This window comes from Pristiophorus japonicus, chromosome 7 (assembly GCF_044704955.1).
Source record: "Pristiophorus japonicus isolate sPriJap1 chromosome 7, sPriJap1.hap1, whole genome shotgun sequence".
Lineage (NCBI taxonomy): Eukaryota > Metazoa > Chordata > Chondrichthyes > Pristiophoridae > Pristiophorus > Pristiophorus japonicus.
Window position 1 is genome coordinate 149,464,364 of NC_091983.1, and position 22,884 is coordinate 149,487,247.

Consider the following 22,884-nt stretch of genomic DNA (forward strand, 5'->3'; position numbering starts at 1 on the left):
GTGACCAAAACCAAGACTGGGAACTGAATATTCAGTGGTATTTAACAATTCTGAAGGACAGACAAAGGAAAAGGAGATGGGGTAGCTCTGTTAGTAAAGGATGAGATCAGTGCGATAGTGAAAAAAGATAGTGGCTCAAAAGAGCAAGATGTTGAATCAGTTTGGGTGGAGATAAGGAATAATAAGGGGAAAAAGTCACTGGTGGGCGTAGTCTATAGGCCCCCTAAAAGTAGCTACACTGTTGGACAGAGTATAAATCAAGAAATAATGGAGGGTTGTAAAAAAGAAACGGCAATAATCATGGGCAATTTTAACCTTCATATTGATTGAACAAATCAAATTGGTCAGGGTAGTCTTAAGGAAGAGTTCATAGAGTGCATCTGGGATAGTTTCCTTGAACAATATGTTGCGGAACCAACCAGCAAGCTGGCTATCTTAGATTTGGTTCTGTGTAATGAGACAGGACTAATAAACGATCTCCTCGTAAAGGATCCTCTTGGAATGAGTGACCATAGTTGAATTTCAAATTCAGTTGGAGGGTGAGAAAGTTGGATCTCAAACCAGTGTTCTAAGCTTAAATAAAGGAGATTACAAAGAAATGAAGGCAGAGTTGGCTAAAGTGGACTGGGAAAATAGATTACAGAGTGGGACAGTTGATGAGCAGTGGCGGACATTTAAGGAGATATTTCATAACTCGCAACAAAAATATATCCCAATGAGAAGGAAGGACTGTAAGAGAAGGCATAACCATCCATGGCTAACTAAGGAAATAAGGGATGGTATCAAATTGAAAACAATGGCCTACAAAGTAGCCAAAACTAGTGGGAGGCCAGAAGATTGAAAGAATTTTAAAAGCCAACAAAGAACAACTACAAAAATAATAAAGAAAGGGGAAGATAGATTATGAAAGTAAATTAGTACGATAGTAAGAGTTTCTACAGTTATATTAAAAGGAAAAGAGTGGCTGAAGTAAATGTAGGTCCCTTAGAGGATGAGACGGGGCAATTAATAATGGGGAATAGGGAAATGGCAGAGACGTTGAACAAATATTTTGTATCAGTCTTCACGGCAGAAGACAGTAAAAACACCCAATAGTGAATAATTAAGGGGCTATAGGGAGGGAGAAACTTAAAACAATCACTATCACTAAAGAAGTAGTACTCGGCAATATAATGGGACTAAAGGTGGACAAGTCCCCAGGACCTGATGGCTTGCATCCTAGCGTCTTAAAAGTGGCTGCAGAGATAGTGGATGTATTGGTTGTAATTTACCAAAATACCTTGGATTCTGGGGAGGTCCCAACGGATTGGAAAACAGCAAATGTAATGCCCTGTTTAAAAAAGGAGGCAGACAGAAAACAGGAAACTACAGACTATTTAGACTTATATCTGTAGTTAGGAAAATGCTGGAGTCCATTACTAAGGAAGCAGTAGCAGGACATTTGGACAAGCATAGTTCAATCAAGCAGAGTCAGCATGGCTTTATGAAAGGGAAATCATGTTTGACAAATTTGCTGGAATTCTTTGAGGATGTAACGAGCAGGGTGGATAAAGGGAAACCAGTGGATGTGGTGTATTTGGATTTCCAGAAGGCATTCAATAAGGTGCCACATAAAAGGTTACTACACAAGATAAGAGCTCGCGGGGTTGGGGGTAATATATTAGCATGGATTGTGGATTGGCTAACTAACAGAAAACAGAGAGTCGGGATAAATGGGTCATTTTCAAGTTGGCAAATGGTAACTAGTGGGGTGCTGCAGGGATTGGTGCTGGGGCCTCAACTATTTACAATCTACATTAATGACTTGGATGAAGGGACTGAGTGTAATGTAGCCAAGTTTGCTGATGATACAAAGATGGGTGGGAAAGCAAATTGTGAGGAGGACACAAAAAAATCTGCAAAGGGATATAGACAGGCTAAGTGAGTGGGCAAAAAGTTGGCAGATGGAGTATGTTGTGGGAAAATGTGAGGTTATCCACTTTGGCAGAAAGAATAAACAAGCAAATTATTTTTTAAATGGAGAAAAATTGCAAAGTGCTGCAGTACAGGGGGACCTGGGTGTCCTTGTGCATGAAACTCAAAAGGTTAGTATGCAGGTACAGCAATTAATCAGGAAGGCAAATGGAATGTTGGCCTTTACTGCAAGGGGGATAGTGTATAAAAGCAGAGAAGTCCTGCTCCAACTGTACAGGGTACTGGTGAGGCCACACCTAGAGTAATGCGTACAATTTTGTTCTCCGTACTTAAGAAAGAATATACTTGCATTGGAAGCAGTTCAGACAAGAATCACTAGGTTGATTCCGGAGATGAGGGGGTTGACTTATGAAGATAGGTTGAGTAGGTTGGGCCTATACTCATTAGAGTTCAGAAGAATGAGAGGTGATCTTATTGAAACATATAAGATAATGAGGTAGCTCGACAAAGTGGATGGATATTTCCACTCATAGGGGAAACTAGAACTAGGGAACATAGTCTCAGAATTATGGGCCACCCATTTAAAACTGAGTTGAGGAGGAATTTCTTCTCTCAGAGGGGTGTAAATCTGTGGAACTCTGTGTTGCAGAGAGCTGTGGAGGCTGGGTCATTGAATATATTTAAGGCGGAGATAGACAAATTTTTAGGCGATAAGGGAATAAAGGATTATGGGGAGCAGGCAGGGAATTGGAGCTGAGTCCATGATCAGATCACCCATGATCTTATTAAATGGCAGAGCATGCTCGAGGAGCCAAATGGCCTACTCCTGTTCGTGTTTCTTATGTTCTTATAGACCAGTCAGCTTAACATCGGTGGTAGGAAAAATAATGGAATCCATACTAAAGGAGAAAATAGAAGAACATCTAGAAACCAAAAATATAATAACGAATAGTCAGCATTGATTTCAAAAAGGAAAGTTTAGCTTGACCAACCTCATTGAGTTCTTTGAAGCACTAAGAGAGAGAGTAGACAAGGGTAATGCAGTAGATGTTATTTATGTAGATAAATGGACTTTGATAAAGTATCACATAATTGACTATTGAACAAGCTCAGAAAATGCAGAGACAGGAGACAAATAGCAGGATGGATAGTTAGCTGGCTTCAATACAGAAAGCAGATAGTAGGGGTAAAGGGTAGCTACTTAGTGTAGCAGGAAGTGTGGTCCCACAAGAATCAGTGGTGAGGCCAATATTGTACACAATTTATATTAATGATTTAGAATTTGGAATCAAAAACACAATTTTGAAATTTGTGGATGACACCAAATTGTTTTGCGGGGGGAATGATAGTCAATACTGAGGAGGACTGCAACAAATTACAAGAAGACATTAAGAAACTTGCAGAATGGGCATATAATTGTCAAATGAATTTCAACACAGATGAATGTGAGGTATTGCACGTTGGTAAGAAAAATAAGGAGGTCACATATTACTTGGAAAATAAGAAATGTGGTAGAAGAGCAAAGGGATCTCGGAGTATAAGTACACAAATCACTAAAAGTTACGACACAGGTTAATAAGGCCATAGAAAAAGCAAACCGAGCACTGGGTTTATTTCTAGAGGGATAGAATTAAAAAGTAGAGAAGTTATGCTAAACCTGTATCGCACCTTGGTTAGACCACACTTGGAGTACTGTATACAATTCTAGTCGCCGTATTATAAAAAGGATATAGAGGCACTGGAGAGGATGCAAAAAATATTTACAAGAATGATACCAGAAATGTGAGGTTATACCTATCAGGAAAGGATGAACAGGCTGAGTCTTCCTACATGACTACACTCCAAAAGTACTTCATTAGCTGCAAAGCACTTTGAGGTGTCCAGTAGTTGTGAAAGCGCTATATAAATCCAAGTCTTTTTTTTTCTTTTCTTCTCTCTTGAAAAGAGAAGGCTGAGAGCTGACCTAATAGAGGTCTTTCAAATTATAAAAGGTTTTGATAGAGTAGATAGAGAGAGTGTTTCCACTTGTGGGGAAGAGCAGAACTAGAGGCCATCATTGTAAGATAGTCACTAAAAAATCAAATAGGGAATTTAGAAGAAACTTCTTTACCCAGAGAGTGGTGAGAAAGTGGAACTCGCTACCACAGAGAGTGGTTGAAGTGAATAATATAGATGCATTTAAGAAGAGGCTAGTAAGCATATGAGGGAGAAGGGAATAGAAGGCTATGCTGATAGATGAGGAAAGATGGGAGTAGAACATGGACTAGTTGGGCCGAATGGCCCGTTTCTGTGCCGTATATCCAATGTAATCCTATGTAAAAAAAACATAGGAGCATTACCAAATCTTGTGTGCGTTCTTAATTTCCTTTGATCATTTTCATTCATTAGTTACAAAAATATTGGAGATGGTGAAAAAAGACTCTTTGGTTGGGTGGAGCAGTTGACTGTGGGAGGTCATGTGATGAAACCTCCAGGAATTTGTTCAACCAGTCTTGGTAACCTTAATTGATGGAGAGACTTGTGCTGAAACCTTCAACTTCAGCAGGGGTGCGAAACGGACGATATCATATTAGTCACCTATGATTCACCCAGCTCAAATTTCCTTTCCATAAATTTCATGGTCAGGCCTCATTAAAACAAAATTGGTGAAGTATCCACGTTAAATGAGTGCTAATAGGCAACTTGCTGATCAGGGATGGCTGGGGAATAATTTTGATAAAAAATGTCTTAATTTTGAATAATTCTATCAGTTCTTCTCATAACTATCTCTGTTTTAAAGAAAAGAGCTCCAGTATTCCTCCTTTATTTTGCTTTACAGTTTTTATTTTACAGTTTTATCAACTTTTCCTCCTATTTTTCCTTTGCCTGTTTTGCTTCCTTTTCTCCGTTATTAAATTATTTGGGTAAAAGCCATTTTCTTGTAGGAAGATCACATGCAAATTGAGATAATGCATTGGACAAAAAAAAGCACAAATACTTCATCATCCATCTTGGAGTAGTTAACATAAGAACATAAGAAATAGGAGCAGCAGTCATCCATTCTGCCCTTTGAGCCAGCTCCGCCATTCAATAAGATCATGGGTGATCTGATCTTGGCCTCAGCTCCACTTTCCTGCCTGTTGCCCATAACCCTTGAGTCCTCTGTAGTTCAAAAATCTGTCTATATCAGCCTTGAATATATTCAGTGACTCAGCTTCCACAGTTCTCTGGGGTAAAGAATTCCAAAAATTCATGATCATCTGAGAGAAGAAATTCTTCCTCATCTCCATCTTAAATGGGTGACTCTTGAGGCTGGATTTTAAGCCAATCTGTTTTCTGGGTGAAAACGGAGGCGTGGCGAGAAAGTTACCGGCCAAGAACAGTTTGTGCTTTAGTATGGAAGTTTCAGCACCTGGACCCTGCGTCAGAGGGCACAGCACTAAGGGACACTTTTCGTGGCGCAAGGATGGGAAACTCGCGAACTAAAGTGCTGGGCCGTGTGCGCTCCAAAAAAGAACTGGGGGAAGGAGGGAGGGGAGGAACCTTAAAAAAACCCACAAAAACATTCTTAAAACATTGCCCACGCCACCACAACAAAAATCGCAAAAGAAAATTAAAAGAGCATATACTCGCACTTACCTTCAGAGTACTTCACCTTATTCTGCGCCGTCGGCTATGCTGGACCGCACTGATTACCCAGACAGTCATTGTGGGGCGCATTTCCAGGCAGACGAATCCAGCAAAAATCAAAACTCCTGCCGGCGTCGCAACTAGAGGCATTGCACACCTGGCACAGCTCTTCCTGCAAAACAGGACCAGAGGATCACGATGGGGCGCAGGAGACCTCAACGCTGCCTTTCACATTGCTCCGGGGTAAAAGCTGGAGTGCAAAGGACCGTAAAATCTAATCCCTTATACTTAAACTATGCGCCCTATTTCTAGATTTCCCCACGAGGGGAACATCCTTTCTACCCTGTCAAGCCCCCTCAGAATCTTATATGTTTCAATAAGATCACCTCTCATTCTTCGAAATTTCAATGTGTATAGGCCCAACCTACTCAACCTTTCCTCATAAGACAACCCCTTCATCTCAGGAATCAACCTAGTGAACCTTCTTTAAACTGCCTGCAATGCAAGCATATCCCTCCTTAAATACGGAGACCAAAACTGTACGCAATACTCCAGCTGTGGTCTCATCAACATCCTGTACAGTTGTAGCAAGACTTCCCTACTTTTATGCTCCATCCGCCTTGCAATAAAGGCTAACATTCCATTTGCCTTCCTAATTAGCTTGCGGTGCCTGCAAGCTAACCTTTTAGTGTTTCATGTACGAGGACCCCCAGGTCCCTCTGTACCGAAGCATTCTGTCGTCTCTCTCCATTTAAATAATATTTTGCTTTTCTATTCTTCCTACTAGAGTGGATAACCTCACATTTTCCCACATTATAGTCCATATACCAAATTTTTGCCCACTTATTTAACCGACCTATATCCCTTTTCAGACTCGCCGTGTCCTCCTCACAACTTGCTTTCTCACCTATTGAGGTGAATGATCAGCCATGATCTTATTGAATGATGTTGCAGGCTCGAAGGGCCGAATGGCCTACTCCTGCACCTATTTTCTATGTTTCTATGTTTCTATCTTTGTATCGTAAGCAAATTTGGCTACAATATACTCGGTCGTTTCATCCAAGTCATTAATATAGATTGTAAATAGTTGAGGCCCCAGCACTGATCCCTGTGGCACCCTACTAGTTACAGTTTGCCAACCTGAAAATGACCCATTTATCTTGACTCTCTGTTTTCTGTTCATCAGCCAATCCTCTATCCATGGTACAGGTTGAACCTTTTAAATCTGACACTCTTTTATCCGGCTACCTCCGTTGTCCGGCATCATTACCGACCCGGCGGGGCGGGGGGAATGGGGTGCATGCGCAGAACATGGCTGGGTCATCAGCGTTCCTGTACAGCATGGGATCGGACAAGTAAGGAGAAATATTAATCCCTCCGCCGATCTCCAGACCGAACCACCAAGAGATATCTACCCCTGCGATCTCTCCCTCCCACCACCCTCCATGATCTCTCTCAACAGCCTTCCTCGCTGCCGCATTCCCTGCCCCCACCCACTGAGCTCCGACCTTCCCAATTGCTGGGGAACATCCCACCATCCAACACTGCTGTGGAACAGAGCTGACAGCTGCTGTGCTTGGAAATCGCTGGAGCCGGAGCACGGCGGAGGCAGTCAGGGGCACAAGCGCTGTCATCAGCAACGGTAAGTCATGTGACTTCCTGTCGTCTGGCAAATTCTGTTATCCATCACGGGTCAGGTCCCAAGGCTGCAGAATAAGAGAAGTTCAACCTGTAACTTCGTGAGCTCTTATCTTGTGCAGTAATCTTTTATGTGGCACATTATTGAATGCCTTTTGGAAATCCAAATACAGTACATCTACTGGTTCCCCATGAACCACCCTGCTCATTGGAAAAGCAAAATTCGGTCAGGCAGAGTCAGCATGGATTTATGAAGGGGAAGTCATGTTTGACAAATTTGCTGGATTTCTTTGAGGATGTAACGAACAGGGTGAATAAAAGGGAACCAGTGTATGTGGTGTATTTGGACTTCCAGAAGGCATTTAGCAAGTTGCCACATAAAAGGTGACTGCACAAGATAAAAGTTCACGGGGTTGCGGGTAATATATTAGCATGGATAGAGGATTGGCTAACTAACAGAACAGAGAGTCTGGATAAATGGTTCATTTTCTGTTTGGCAACCAATAACTGGTGGGGTGCTGCAGGGATCTGTGCTGGGACCCCAACTATTTACAATCTATATTAATGACTTGGAAGAAGGGACTGAGTGTACGTAGCCAAGTTTGCTGATGATACAAAGATGGGAGGAAAAGCAATGTGTGAGGAGGACACAAAAAATCTGCAAAAGGACATAGACAGGCTAAGTGAGTGGGCAAAAACTTGGCAGATGGAGTACAATGTTGGAAAGTGTGAGGTCATGCACTTTGGCAGAAAAAAATCAAAGAGCAAGTTATTATTTAAATGGAAAAAGACAGCGGGGCCTGGAGGTACTTGTGCAAGAACCACAAAAGGATAGAATGCAGGTACAGCAAGTGATCAGGAAGGCCAATGGAATCTTGATCTTTATTGCAAAGGGGATGGAGTATAAAAGCAGGGACGTCTTGCTACAGCTATACAAGGTATTGGTGAGGCCACACCTGGAATACTGTGTGCAGTTTTGGTTTCCATATTTACGAAAGGATATACTTGCTTTGGAGGCAGTTCAGAGAAGGTTCACTAGGTTGATTCTGGAGTTGATGGGGTTGACTTATGAGGAAAGGTTGAGTAGGTTGGGCATATACTCATTGGAATTCAAAAGAATGAGAGGTGATCTTATTGAAACGTATAAGATTATGAGGGGGGTTGACAAGGTGGATGCAGAGAGGATGTTTCCACTGACAGGGGAGACTAGAACTAGAGGGTATGATCTTAGAATAAGGGGCTGCCCATTTAAAACTGAGATGAGAAATTTTTTCTCTCAGAGGGTTGTAAACCTATGCAATTCGCTGCCTCTGAGAGCTGTGGAAGCTGGGACATTGAATAAATTTAAGACAGAAATAGACAGTTTCTTAAATGATAAGAGGATAAGGGATTATGGGGAGCGGGCAGGGAAGTGGAGCTGAGTCCATGATCAGATCCGCCATGATCTTATTGAATGGCGGAGCAGACTCGAGGGGCCGTATGGCCTACTCCTGTTCCTATTTCTTGTGTTCTTATGATATCCTCAAAGAACTCTAATACATTTGTCAAACACGATTTCTATTTCATAAAACCATATTGACTCTGCTTGATTGTATTCTGATTTTCTAAGTGTTCTGCTACTACTCCTTTAATAATGGATTTCAGCATTTTCCCCAATGACAGATGTTAGGCTAACTGGCCTATAGGTTCCTGCTTTCTATCTCCCTCCTTTCTTGAATAGGGGTGTTATATTTGCGGTTTTCCGCTGGGACCTTTCCAGAATTTAGAGAATTTTGGAAGATTACAACCAATATATCCACTATCTCTGTAGCCACTTCTTTTCAGACCCTTGGATGCAGGCCATTTGGTCCAGGGGACTTGTTGGCCTTTAGTTTCATTAGTTTGCCTTGTACTTTTTCTCTAGTGATAGCGATTGTTTTAATTTCTCCCTTGATTATATACTATTATTGGGATGCTTTTAGTGTCTTCTACTGTGAAGACAGATACAAAATATTTGTTCAAAATCTCTGCGATTTCCTTGTTTCCAATTATTAATTCCCCAGTCTCATCCTTTGAGAGACCAATAGTTACTTTAGCCACTCGCTTCCTTTTTATATAGCTGCAGAAGCTATTCTTGTCTGTTTTCATATTTCTTCCTAGTTTACTCTCAATCTATTTTCTCCCTCTTAACATATGGGAACCCAGTCCAAGAAACAGTTAGATGCAGGAAGAATGTTCCCAATGTTGGGGAAGTCCAGAACCAGGGGACACAGTCTAAGGATAAGGGGGAAGCCATTTAGGACCGAGATGAGGAGGAATTTCTTCACCCAGAGAGTGGTGAACCTGTGGAATTCTCTACCACAGAAAGTTGTTGAGGCCAATTCACTAAATATATTCAAAAAGGAGTTAGATGAAGTCCTTACTACAAGGGGAATCAAGGGGTATGGTGAGAAAGCAGGAATGGGGTACTGAAGTTGCATGTTCAGCCATGAACTCATTGAATGGCGGTGCAGGCTAGAAGGGCCGAATGGCCTACTCCTGCACCTATTTTCTATGTCTCTCTATGTTTCTAAATGATTGCATTGCTTCTTTCAAACAACATCATCCTATGTCGGGGAGGCACTTTGCTGCAGCATTCCGCCTCCACCCTTTTCCAGAAGGCAATCCTGGCTGCACAAAATGCACACTTCCATATGAGAGTGGATGCACACAAATGAACTGAAAATGAAGAACTCACAGACTCCAGCGTGTCTCTCGCCATCTGCCCACTTGGAAAGTTGGAGGTGGAGCCACCAGGTATCCAGCCGAAGAGTGGACTGTGCAAGTATTCTCAGAACACAGCTGAGCACAGGCTCCAGCAGCTGCACAATTTCTTTTTTTTTTTAAATACTTATTTTTTTCCGGCTGATCAGCAGTTGTTTTCTTCTCCTATTGTAGCAGACCCAGCAAGATTTCATTGCCAAATTCCCCTGGCTTAAACTTGGCAGCCTATCCACTGCGTGTAAAAATGCTAGTCACAAAGTCAGCGTCAAATACAGATTATATGTATCTGCTAATTGCAGAGTCATTGATGTTCGTTTCATTGCCACCTTATCCACATAGGCCCTGAAATTCCAGCCTCATTGGGTGCATATGATGCATGCGCATGCAACTGAACCCGACACTTATGATCTGTCAAAATTTCTTGGGGAACAAAGACATTTTGAGACCAATTGAATAAATACTTTGGTTCTGTCTTCATGAAGGAAGACACAAATAACTTTCCGGAAATACTAGGGGACCGAGGGTCTAGTGAGAAGGAGGATCTGAAGGATAACCTTATTAGGCAGGAAATTGTGTTAAGGAAATTGATGGGATTGAAGGCCGATAAATCCCCGGGGCCTGACAGTCTGCATCCCAGAATACTTAAGGAAGTGGCCCTAGAAATAGTGGATGCCTTGGTGATCATTTTTCAACAGTCTATCGAATCTGGATCAGTTCCTATGGACTGGAGGGTAGCTAATGTAACACCACTTTTTAAAAAAGGAGGGAGAGAGTAAGCGGGTAATTATAGACCGGTTAGCCTGACATCAGTAGTGGGGAAAATGTTGGAATTAATTATTAAGGATGAAATCACAGCGCATTTCGAAAGCGGTGACAGGATCGGTCCAAGTCAGCATGGATTTATGAAAGGGAAATCAAACTTGACAAATCTTCTGGAATTTTTTGAGGATGTAATTAGTAGAGTGGACAAGGAAGAACCAGTGGATGTGGTGTATTTGGACTTTCAAAAGGCTTTTGACAAGGTTCCACACAAGAGATTGGTGTGTAAAATCAAAGCACATGGTATTGGGGGTAATATACTGACGTAGATAGAGAACTGGTTGGCAGACAGGAAGCAGAGAGTCGGGATAAACGGGTCCTTTTCAGAATGGCAGGCAGTGACTAGTGGAGTGCCGCAGGGCTCAGTGCTGGTTCCCCAGCTCTTTACAATATACATCAATGATTTAGATGAAGGAATTGAGTGTAATATCTCCAAGTTTGCAGATGACACTAAACTGGGTGGCGGTGTAAACTGTGAGGGGGATGCTAAGAGGCTGCAGGGTGACTTGGACAGGTTAGGTGAGTGGGCAAATGCATGGCAGGTGCAGTATAATGTGGATAAATGTGAGGTTATCCACTTTGGGGGCAAAAACAGCAAGACAGAATATTATCTGAATGGTGACAGATTAGGAAAAGGGGAGGTGCAATGAGTCCTCGGTGTCATGGTTTATCAGTCATTGAAAGTTGACATACAGGTACAGCAGGCGGTGAAGAAGGCAAATGGTATGTTGGCCTTCATAGCTAGGGGATTTGAGTACAGGAGCAGGGAGGTCTTACTGCAGTTGTACAGGGCCTTGGTGAGGCCTCACCTGGAATATTGTGTTCAGTTTTGGTCTCCTAATCTGAGGAAGGACGTTCTTGCTATTGAGGGAGTGCAGCGAAGGTTCACCAGACTGATTCCCAGGATGGCTGAACTGACATATGAGGAGAGACTGGATCAACTGGACCTTTATACATTGGAGTTTAGAAGGATGAGAGGGTATCTCATAGAAACGCATAAGATTCTGACAGATGGGACAGGTTAGATGCCGGTAGAATGTTCCCGATTTTGGGGAAGTCCAGAACCAGGGGACACAGTTTTCAGATAAGGGGTAGGCCATTTAGGACTGAGATGAGGAGAAACTTCTTCACTCAGAGAGTTGTTAACCTGCGGAATTCCCTGCCGCAGAGAGTTGTTGATGCCAGTTCATTGGATATATTCACGAGGGAATTAGATATGGCCCTTACGGCTAAGGGGATCAAGGGATATGGAGAGAAAGCAGGAAAGGGGTACTGAGGGAATGATCAGCCATGATCTTATTGAATGGTGGTGCAGGCTCGAAGGGCCGAATGGCCTACTCCTGCACCTATTTTCTATGTTTCTATGTTTGTTGGAGCGGGACCACCAGGTACATTCGTATTTTTTGGGTTGTAGGCATCTGCCCACGGGAAGCCTCCGACCGCAATTTTTGGCCCATTGTGACATTGGAGCCGAAATACACAGAGGGGATTAAGTGCTGGCATCACGAAGTGGCAACAATTTAACAGTGTCCCAATTGGCCCTCTTTATATGGGAGAACTAAATATCTTCAAGTACACCTGAATCTTCAGATGTCCAGGCCAAGTTCCAGACCTGGATTTCCAAGGTCAGTCACCACAGCCAGCATCCCTGAGGCTAGTAAGTCTTGTTGTTTTGGGTGTACTGGCTACCAATCTACTTACTGATGCTTCCCAGAATAGGGACATTATGCCGCTGGCCCTGTTAAAGCAAAGGAGAGGATTCATCCCTTACAAGGCCTGTGGGAACTTGGTCGATAGACTGCCGTATCCTAATTTCCTGTTATTCTCGTGCTGAAGTTACAACCGGATTGCTGAGAATTTTCAGCTCCATTAACTCTATTAAACAGAAAAAGTTAATGGCCATGATATAACATCCAATGTATAAGCTTCTCCCCAATTCTTAAGTTTAAATTTTGACTTTTAAAAATCTTTGTAAACCTCACACATGTCAATGTAACTCCCTTGCACTTTTTCTTTCTCCCCATTTCTCCTGAAGGTATTGATTCCTATTGGGGTATGGTACCTCAGATAGTGACAGTCAACCCTCTGTTACTTCACTGTATTTGTGATTCCTTATAGTCAGTATGATCTACTAGTTGATAGAGAATTGAGTGACTGAGCTAGATCCTGCCCATTCTCAATGTCTACATAGGTCCATTTTACATCAGGAACCACAGGATAGTGTAAGAATTATTTATGACTTTTATACCTCTCACTTTGGGTGTTAAAGTGGGGTTGATAGACCTGAATCTGCCTCAACAGAAAACACACAAAAGCATTATTTCTCTCAGAGATCATCATCATCGAATCGAGGATGACTTGCTTCCACGTCAAAAAGTTCACAGGTGTTCAATAAAGGACCGAATATTCGAGGTCCCTAACGAAATCTTGAAGGGTTGAAGATGCCTGTGCTGGATTTTTTTAACGTGTGGTGGCCGTTGCACACCAGCCACCACATGGGCTTGACAGAGCTAGGTCTTGGTCCAGTGGCAAGGGTTAACCACGACGACTGGAGACCAGCTGTGCTGCACGGACCTAGATCGCACACAATCGCAATGTGGGCTGGCCCGTGCTGCCACTGGGCCCTCGGCTCTTCTGGGCCCTGAACCCACGCCTCTCCTGGGCCTTGATCACATCGCTCCGCGATCACTCGCCGCTCCCGCGCCCCAACCTCGCCGCTCCTGATGTACCTGCCCACGCTCCAAGCAGCGACCTGGACCTTGGTGATGTCCAATCCAGTTTCCCACTTCACTGCCATCGCTCTCCTGCTCCAGCAGCGTGGCGGCCTGGCCCAGCAGTCTGTGCAGCCCCTGACCTGCCAGCACCATCGGAGCAGGCCAGGGAGCAGAAGGAGCAGCGTGGCACCATACCACTCCAGAGAACTTTTATTTAACCACTAACACATGGATTAAATAATAAACAAAACTAGATCTGTCCTGGAGTCTTCAAGTGGCTGGTTGGCCAAACTGACGATCACCCGAAGCCTGTTGAAATCTTTAATGTCTTCTTTCCATTAGACCAAGACATATTTGTCCTCACCGACAGCAGTAAAAAAGCCAGGTATTGTTAAGTTCTTATATTCTTTGTGTCGAGAAATCTCTCGTGATTTTCACATGCACCTCTCAATGATTGGTTCCCTTCAAGCGTGGCTATTCACCTTGTTGTTCATGGTTGGTTCAGGGTTTAGTAGGATTACCTCATCATGCATGCCACTTATTATAATTTAATGAGGGTCTTATCTCAAGGCAGTACCAGCCAGTTCTGATGATCCCATAGCAACCCAAGATGTGTTCATGGTTACAAGCTGTCTTTGTCTGATATAATGTTGGTTAAAATGTTCCTCCATATTCCTTTTTTCAACTTGCATTTTAAGGTGGTTTAGCCATCAATAAAAGTTCTCTTTTATATTAAAGTTCTTGTTGTTAGGGAAGTTTAAAACAGATTTTTCCGTCAATAGTGTTCAAGAATGGAAATCCTCCATAACTTGGAGCTGTTGTGGCCAATTATAATCCAACTCTTATACCAATTTTAATCCACGGATTGAATCAGTGACTCTGCTAGTTTCCATGTACAGTATCATACTGGGCAGTGCATTCAACTACTAAGCAACTGGAGGAGCTATATTTAAAAGACATTATGATTTATGCACCAGTATTTATAGTAATTGTTCTATCTTTAAAAAGCAACCTAAGTTTATTGGGGCCAAAATTCATGGGGAGAAACATTGGCATCATTTGCGCCTCCCGTTAGCACCTCTGGGGTGGGGGGGGGGGGATAATGGGGCCCTAACGGCTTACCGACCGGGCACGGCAAAAGTATCAATGCCCAGAAATTTCCCTGGCCGGTTAGTGCTGCCGATAAACCTTACCGCCTCGATCTCCTGCGTCCTGGAGATCATGATGTCATCCAGTGTGCAGCGTCCCATTATTGCCCCGGAGCTTAAGTTCGCCTCTGCCCCCTGCAGCATCACTAGAAATCAACAACAGCAGCTACAGGATGTGTAGTAAGCTTGGCTGTTTGGGGAGCGGTAATTAAAGGCAGTGGTGGTCAGGTAGGTCAAAATGTTATTTTCACCCACGGTGCTGCTTTTGAATTCTTCCCATGCCGTGATTGATCAGCCCTGCACTCTGTTGGACTGCTTGGGGCTGATCTTCACGGATCGCTGGTGCCGTCGCCAACCAGCCGAAGCCTTACCTTGAAATGACCTCAGCATTGCCCTTCTCTTTAAAGGAGGGAAGTAGCCTGTAATTCCGGCAGCACTGCACTGAATATTGTACAGCGCTCTGCCGCTACCGCCCCTCTTGCTCCATTTAGCGCTGCATTTGGTTTAGCACTCTACTTCCTTCCAGGAGCGCTAAACCGGAAGTTCATGTCCGATTTAATTGTGTAGTGCCCGCCGATACTTTTGTGCTCCCGCAACAGTTATCACCCCAAACGGGGCGCTACCCAATTTCTTGCCCCATAAGTCCTGCCCCCTTAAAATTGTACCACTTAATTTGTACCACTTGTACCACTTAATTTACATTACCTCTTCTCATTCTTCCTCCCAACATGCATCACTTCACACTTCTCTGCATTGAATTTCATCCGTCATGTGTCCGCAATTTCACCAGTCTACGACTTTTTGAAGTCTGCTACTATCCTCTTCACTGTTTACTACATTTTCAAGTCTTGTGTCATCTGAAAACTTGGAAATTGTGCATTGTATACCCAATTACGGGTCATTAATATATATCACAAAAAGTAGTGGTCCTAATACCAACTCCTGAGGGACACCACAGTATACTTTCCTCCAGTCTCCTCTTCGCTTTTTATCTCTACTTGACTTCAAAAGGACAGAATGTCAACATGATGACATAATTGAACAACAACAACAATAATTGAATCCTAACCTCCTGCACCCCCAACACACAGACACACAAACACACACAACCACACGCACACAAGCACCTGTCATTCTACAAAATGAGTCACGTGTCATCTGAAAATTTTAAAAAGAAATGAAAATAGTTGAAAGCTTGGGCCATTTATTCTAATGACTGCTCAGCCAGCCCTAAATTATGACACGGGATTTATTGATCATTCAAATATATTGACTTTCCTGCATGTGAAGATATAAAGCATAAACCTACATTTTTAAAACAATGTATTTTTGCCAAGAAGAAAAAGCAAGGGAAATGTGTTGCAATCAAGAGGTATTGCATTTTTAGAAGGATATCCTGTCTACAGCAGTGAGCTATAGGTTAATACAGAAAGAAATGTTACAATGACTCCATATTCACCTTCCCTCATGCAGTAATAAGAAGGATTAGGCAGGTTCATGAATGCACAATATTTATTTCTCCAATATAAGAAAATGTATTTCTGTAATATGCATCCTCTATGCATGCCACGTTAAAACAGTTCAATTTGTAATAAGATTAATGTTTTCATTTGTCACTCAATATGGCTGCACATTCCTACCTTGTAGTAGAATTTACTTACACAGTTTGTGCGACAGATGTCAATGGTATAGTGTGAGTTGCTGTACATAAATGTGAGGATGATTTTTCAAAACAAAGAAAGTGGGATGGTAAAGCAATGATAACTGCTGACTGATCAAATTCCATTACAGTCTTTTTGGGGTTTAGATAATTTGACTTCTGATGTGTGCAAGTGGAACCATTGGAAGTTTGAATGCAGTGTCTTTCTCGAATATCTGTAGTGACAATTTGACCAAATATGGAGTTAGTAATGATCAAATTCACATAATACCAGCATTTTAAAGTTTGTTTCTTTCCAATTATGTTATTAATAGCAACATTATTTTAAATTACCATTTAAAATATTTCAAATAATGCTAAAGCACAATCCCTAGAATTAAACTAATATACGGAAACAATTTTGGAAAGTACAGTAGCAGATGTACCTGTATCAGTAATAGTATGTACATAATACTTGCTGGTGCTTGTGCTTTCACCCAAGATTGTTCTCCCTTACTTGCTGCACATCAGCGCTGCAGATATGCAGGAAGTTTTGGGTGTGATTTTCAACCCCTGGCTGCCTGTTTCGCTTGAAAATCAAGAGGGAACCTTGGCTGGCCCATTCACCCATGGCCCATCTGATGCTGATTTTCAGACAGGCCTGTAAAATGAGCAAGCAGCGCCCCCGAATGTTTCTGGCGAGAAGCTGTTTAAATATGTAAATTGGGGTCCTACACCAATTGTAGAACCCCATTCACCGTTTGCTGGTGCAATGGGTGCCGTGCATGCTCTGCCCATTTGTAGCAGGTATTGAGAGTCCTAACCAATGCTCCTTCAAGGGACTGCTGGTGGATGCTCAAGAAATGGCCCAAACATTTTTTGGGGAAGAAATTTTGTGGGGCCTTGAGAAGCAAGGTGCTAATTTATTTACCTGGCTTACTTTAGTGGAGTGAAAACATTAGTTAAATAAATTTGAGCTGCTTGTACCATGCTCCTCTCACTCTGAGTACCAGAACAAAAGTGCTGTTTACCCACCTTCCTTTTTTGACTGATGGCAACTGAGTTTGAGGTGATCTCTTCACTGTCCCCCGGACTGGTTTAGCATTGGGATTTGCAGGGGGTAAGAAACAGTGCATCATATCAATCTATGGACTAAATGCTTCTACTTAGAGAGATTGGAAAACAAATTGAAATTGAATTAGAAACTGGCGACCAACCAGAGTACTTTTCTAAAGTAGTCGTCTGTGGTTTCCTTTTGACATTTAAGTGCTTATCATGATAAGAAATTCATATTTTATTAATTGGGTAGCCATTTAAATTAAATCTATTTTCTTTGTCTTGCTTTGCAATCTTACATACGATCACAGCTTTATAGAAAATGTAGTTTGCTCTTGAAACACATCGCTGGAATAATGTTAAAGGGAATTAACCTGAAATTTATCTAATTTTATTATGAAATGCACCATTTACCATAAGACAGCCTCTTTATTTCTTATTGTACTTTTGCTTTGTTATTTATTTTTCGGTTAGAAAATGTATTTTTTTACATCCCAATTTGGATAAAAGTTCAATTTGAAAACAAAATTATTATTTTATGAGTGCATCAGTATTCATAATGAAAATAAAGGGATAATAACACAAATAGCACCTTTTCTATCATGTCCATTCTTAATTAGGGCTTAATGTCAGGCAAATCACAGAGGTCCCTGAACTTCGACACAATAAGCAATAGGAATACTGGTCTACTGTTATTGGGTTAGTACTAACTGCAAAAGAGCAACCATTACTCTTTGATTGAGACTGATAATTTAATACTATTTAAAGCTTTGCGTTCGGGATCCATACTTATTAAAAAATAGATTGAGATATTCCAAACTGATTTTATTTTAGAATCATGGGATCCTGTTTGGGTCAGTGTTTTTCTTAATATGAGCAACCTAATCTAATGCCACTCTCTTGCTTGCCTTCCATACCCTTTAATATTCCTCTTTCTTCAACTAACTGTCTAATTCCCTGCTTCAATAATGGTTTGTTGCAGAAAATTCCACATTCTTTGGGTAAAGATATTTTTTCTAACTTTCCCTTCAATTCTTACAGTGATTATTAGCACTTTTGCCTTTGAGTCAGAGAGTTGTGGGAACTGAATGCATAATGTAGATTGACATTTCAGTACACTACTGAGGGAGTGCTACATTGTCAGAGGTTCTGTATTTTGACTAAAATGTTCAAATTGCTTATTCAAGTGGATAGAAAAAAATCCCATGGCAGTATTCGAGGAGGAACAGAGTTCTCCCTGTGACCTAGCCATCATTTATCCCTCGACCAACATCACCAAAACAAATTTGTTTGGTCATTTATCTCATTGTTATTGGTGGAATGGTTACCATATTTGCTTATATAACAATAGTGACTAAATTTCAAAAGTGATTTATTGGTTGTGAAGCACTTTGGGGCATCTTGAGAATATGAAAGGCGCTATATAAATGTAATTCCTTTCTTTCTTAATGTTGTGCCCTCTTATTACTGTCTGCTGACTAGTGGAAACAATCTATGACTATTTACGTTATCATAAACCTTCATAATCTTGAAGACCTCTATTACATCACACCTTAACCTTCTCAGCTCTAATGGGAAAAATCCTAACTTTGTAAGTATCCCTTCATAATGGTAACCCCCATAGGCTTGATAACATTCTAATGAATCTACACTGCATTTTTTCAATTGCTTTTATATCTTTTCAATAATCGGGTGCCAAAAATGGTATACACTACTCTAGCTGTAACTAAGGTCCTCCACATGTTTGACATTGTAATGTATGCACCTGTGAGTATGCTGTTTGTAGAGCTGTTGATTTGGGAGTGTTTTAGCCAGTCACGTGATGTTCACAAGACTCAATAAAACCCCAGCCAGTTGGGTTCAGTGGATCCACGATGAGGCAGGTGGTTGTGAGCCTAGTGGATGAACTGTAATGTATAGTGTGATTGTTAAACCTTTGCTAATAAACTGACTAGTTCTTAACAGCAATGTGTTGCTATGAATTCTTAAGCAAAGAACCCATGAAGCAAATAAATTAGAGATATGACCTCCTTACTTTTGTATTCGGTGCCTCAAGATGCAAAACTGTTTGCCATTCTTTTGGCTTTTTCTAATTGCATTGCATTCATTAATGACCTGTGCATCTACACCTCTAGGTTCCCCTGCTCCTCTATTCTATTTAAAATTTTAACTTTTAAGGTGTAATGTCTTTCCATATTACTTCAAAAATGTATTAACAGTCTTCTACATTAAATTTTACCTGCCACCTCTGTGCTTATCCTGTTTGCCTATCTAAGTCCTCCTGCAGCCTTTCACCACCTTCATCACAATTTGCAATGCCCTTGAATTTGATGTCATAAACAAATGTTGATAAATTCCTTGGTCTAGATCATTTAATAAATATAACAGTGAGATTAGCCCCAATACAGAGTGCTGTAGGACCCCACTCATCTCATATTTCCAGTCCAGGAATTCTTTGTTTTCTGGTCTTCAACCATCTCTCTATTCATGGAGCCACATTCCCATATTCCACATGCCATTATCTTCATCACAAATTTGATATGTGGCACCTTATTTATAACTGAGATGAGGAGGAATTTCTTCTCTCAGAGGGTAGTAAATCTTTGGAATTCTCTGCCCCAGAGAACTGTGGAGGCTGGGTCATTGAATGTATTTAAGGCAGAGAGAGACAGATTTTTGAGCAATAAGGGAGTAAAGGGTTATGGGGAGCGGGCAGGGAAGTGGAGCTGAATCCATGATCAGATCAGATCAGTCATGATCTTATTGAATGGTGGAGCAGGCTCAAGGGACCAGGTGGCCTACTTCTGCTCCTATTTCTTATGTGTTCTTATGTTTTTATCAACCACTTTTTGAAAATCGATATAAACCAAGTCTAATCTTTATCTATCTTCTCCATTAATTCTGGCAACAATTCTATAACATTGAACAAGCATGACATGACTTTTAGAAATCTGTGCTGACTGGCCCTGAATAGCTTATGTTTCTATAAATGCTGAGTCATTTCATCTAACAGCTCATGGAGGACTAACAAACTATAATTTCCTGCATTATCCTTGCCTGTTTTTTTTAAAGAAAGGAGTCATATTTGCTGCTCTCTGGTCCTTTGAAGTAATTTTGCCTTCCACAGAATTTTGAAAAATGATTATCAGAGTTATGGTAGTCCAGATGCATATTCACAGTGATGTAGCACATGTGCAGCAAGTTACTGAAACAGAACCTATGCAGGCTGGTCAGTCAATCAGATTGAAGAATTCCCACAGACAGCAAACCAGGAAGTAAAACGCACAGATTATAATTCACATTTTAATCATTTTACCGGAAGCAAACTAAAGATTATTACATACACATAAGGTAGAAGCTGAAATATCATAAACAAGTTTTTTTAACATTTTTGGTTATTTTAAAAATCATGGAATTTTGAAATGTAATTCTGAGGTAACATAAAAACATAAGAACATAAGAAATAGGAACAGGAGTAAGCCATTTGGCCCCTCGAGCCTGCTCCGCCATTCAATAAGATCATGGCTGATCTAATCCTGGCCTCAACTCCACTTCCCTGCTCGCTCCCCATAACTCTTCAATCCCTTATCTTTCAAAAATCTGTCTATCTCCAACTTAAATACATTCAATGATCCAACCTCCACACCTCTCTAGGATAGAGAATTCCAAAATTTCACGACCCTCTGAGAAGAAATTCCTCCTCATTTCCATTTTAAATGGATGCCCCCTTATTCTGAAACTATGGCCCCTAGTTCTAGATTCCCCCTTGAAGGGAAACATCCTCTCTGAATCTACCCTATCAAGGCCCCTCAGAATCTTATACATTTCAATAAGATCACTTCTAATTCTAAACTCCAATGCGTATAGGACCAACCTGCTCAACCTTTCTTTATATGACAACCCCTTCATCTCAGTAATCCACCTCGTGAATCTTCTCTGAACTGCCTGCAGTGCAAGTATATCCTTCCTTAAATAAGGAGACCAAAACTGTATGCAGTACTCCAGGTATGGTGTTACCAACACCTTGTAGCAGGACTGCTCTGCTTTTATACCCCATCCCCTTTGCAATAAAGGCCACCATTCTATTTGCCTTCCTAATTACTTGCTGTACCTGCATGCTAACTTTTTTTGTTTCATGTACAAGGACCCCAGATCCCTCTGTAACACCGCATTTTGTAATCTCTCCCCATTTAAATAATAATTAGCTTTTTTATTTTTCCTACCAAAGTGGATAACCTCACATTTTCCCACATTATACTCCATCTGCCCAATTTTTGCCCACTCACTTAGCCTACCTATATCCCTTTGTAGATTCTTTGCGTCTTCCTCACAACTTGCTTTCCCACCTATCTTTGTATCATGAGCAAACGTGGCTTGATTACACTCGGTCCCTTCATCCAAGTCATTAATATAAATTGTAAATAGTTAAGGCCCTAGCACTGATCCCTGTGACACCCCACTAGTTACAGTTTGCCAACCTGAAAATGACCCATTTATCATGACTCTCTGCTTTCTGTTAGTTAGCCAATCCTCTATCATGCTAATATATTACCCCCAACCCCATGAGCTCTTAACTTGTGCAGTAACCTTTTATGTGGCACCGTATCGAATGCTTTCTGGAAATCCAAATACACGACATCTACTGGTTCTCCTTTATCCACCCTGCTCGTTACATCCTCAAAGAACTCGAGCACATTTGTCAAACATGATTTCCCTTTCATAAAACCATGCTGACTCTGCATGACTGCATTATGCTTTTCCAAATATCCTGCTATTACTTCCTTAATGATGGACTCCAGCATTTTGCCAATGACAGATATTAGGCTAACTGGTACAAAATGTCCTGCTTTCTGTCTCCACACATTCCACGCTTGTAAAAATCATTTTTCAGGGCCAGAGAGGTTGCTCAGCAATAATTATGACCTAGTAGATAATTAAAAACCCAGTTACACCTCATTCAACAAGGTTTTTAATGGGGTGAATAGTGCATAAAAAGTTGAACATTACATCAAAACATTAATTCTGTGTTGAATGCATCTGCGGAGACTGCAACCTGCAGAGGAGCAGTTTATCACTGATTTCCCCATTTAACTGCGCACGCGCCGATGTCAGAAGTTGCTGTCACTTTCACACAGTAATGAAGGAGAGCGCTGACAGTTTCTCCATCATTGCAACCACAAATTACTGGCCAATGTTGGAGGAACGGAGAGTTAGGAAGGTGGGGTTGGGTGGCAAAGGTTACAGACATGGGTGAATTTAAACACAAGGATGAAAATTTAAATTTGGAGGCACTGGGAACCAAAAGGCAGTGCAGATCAGTTTGATGGGTGAGCAGAGCTTGATGTAGAGTAGAATATTACAATGTTTGATCTGAAGCAATGTAAAGGGCTACATTTTGGTATATCTTCAGCTATAGACATAGTTCAACATATTGAAGGCAATCCAAGCAACCTGAATCTAAGGGGTAATATTCTGATATATGCACCCAATTGAGCAGAACATGATGCATCTCATTGCAACCTCCTTCACAGCTTATGGAGGAAATGGCTTTCCACACACATAAGAAGTGTGAATTTGATAAATAACATCCAGAATATTTGGCCAA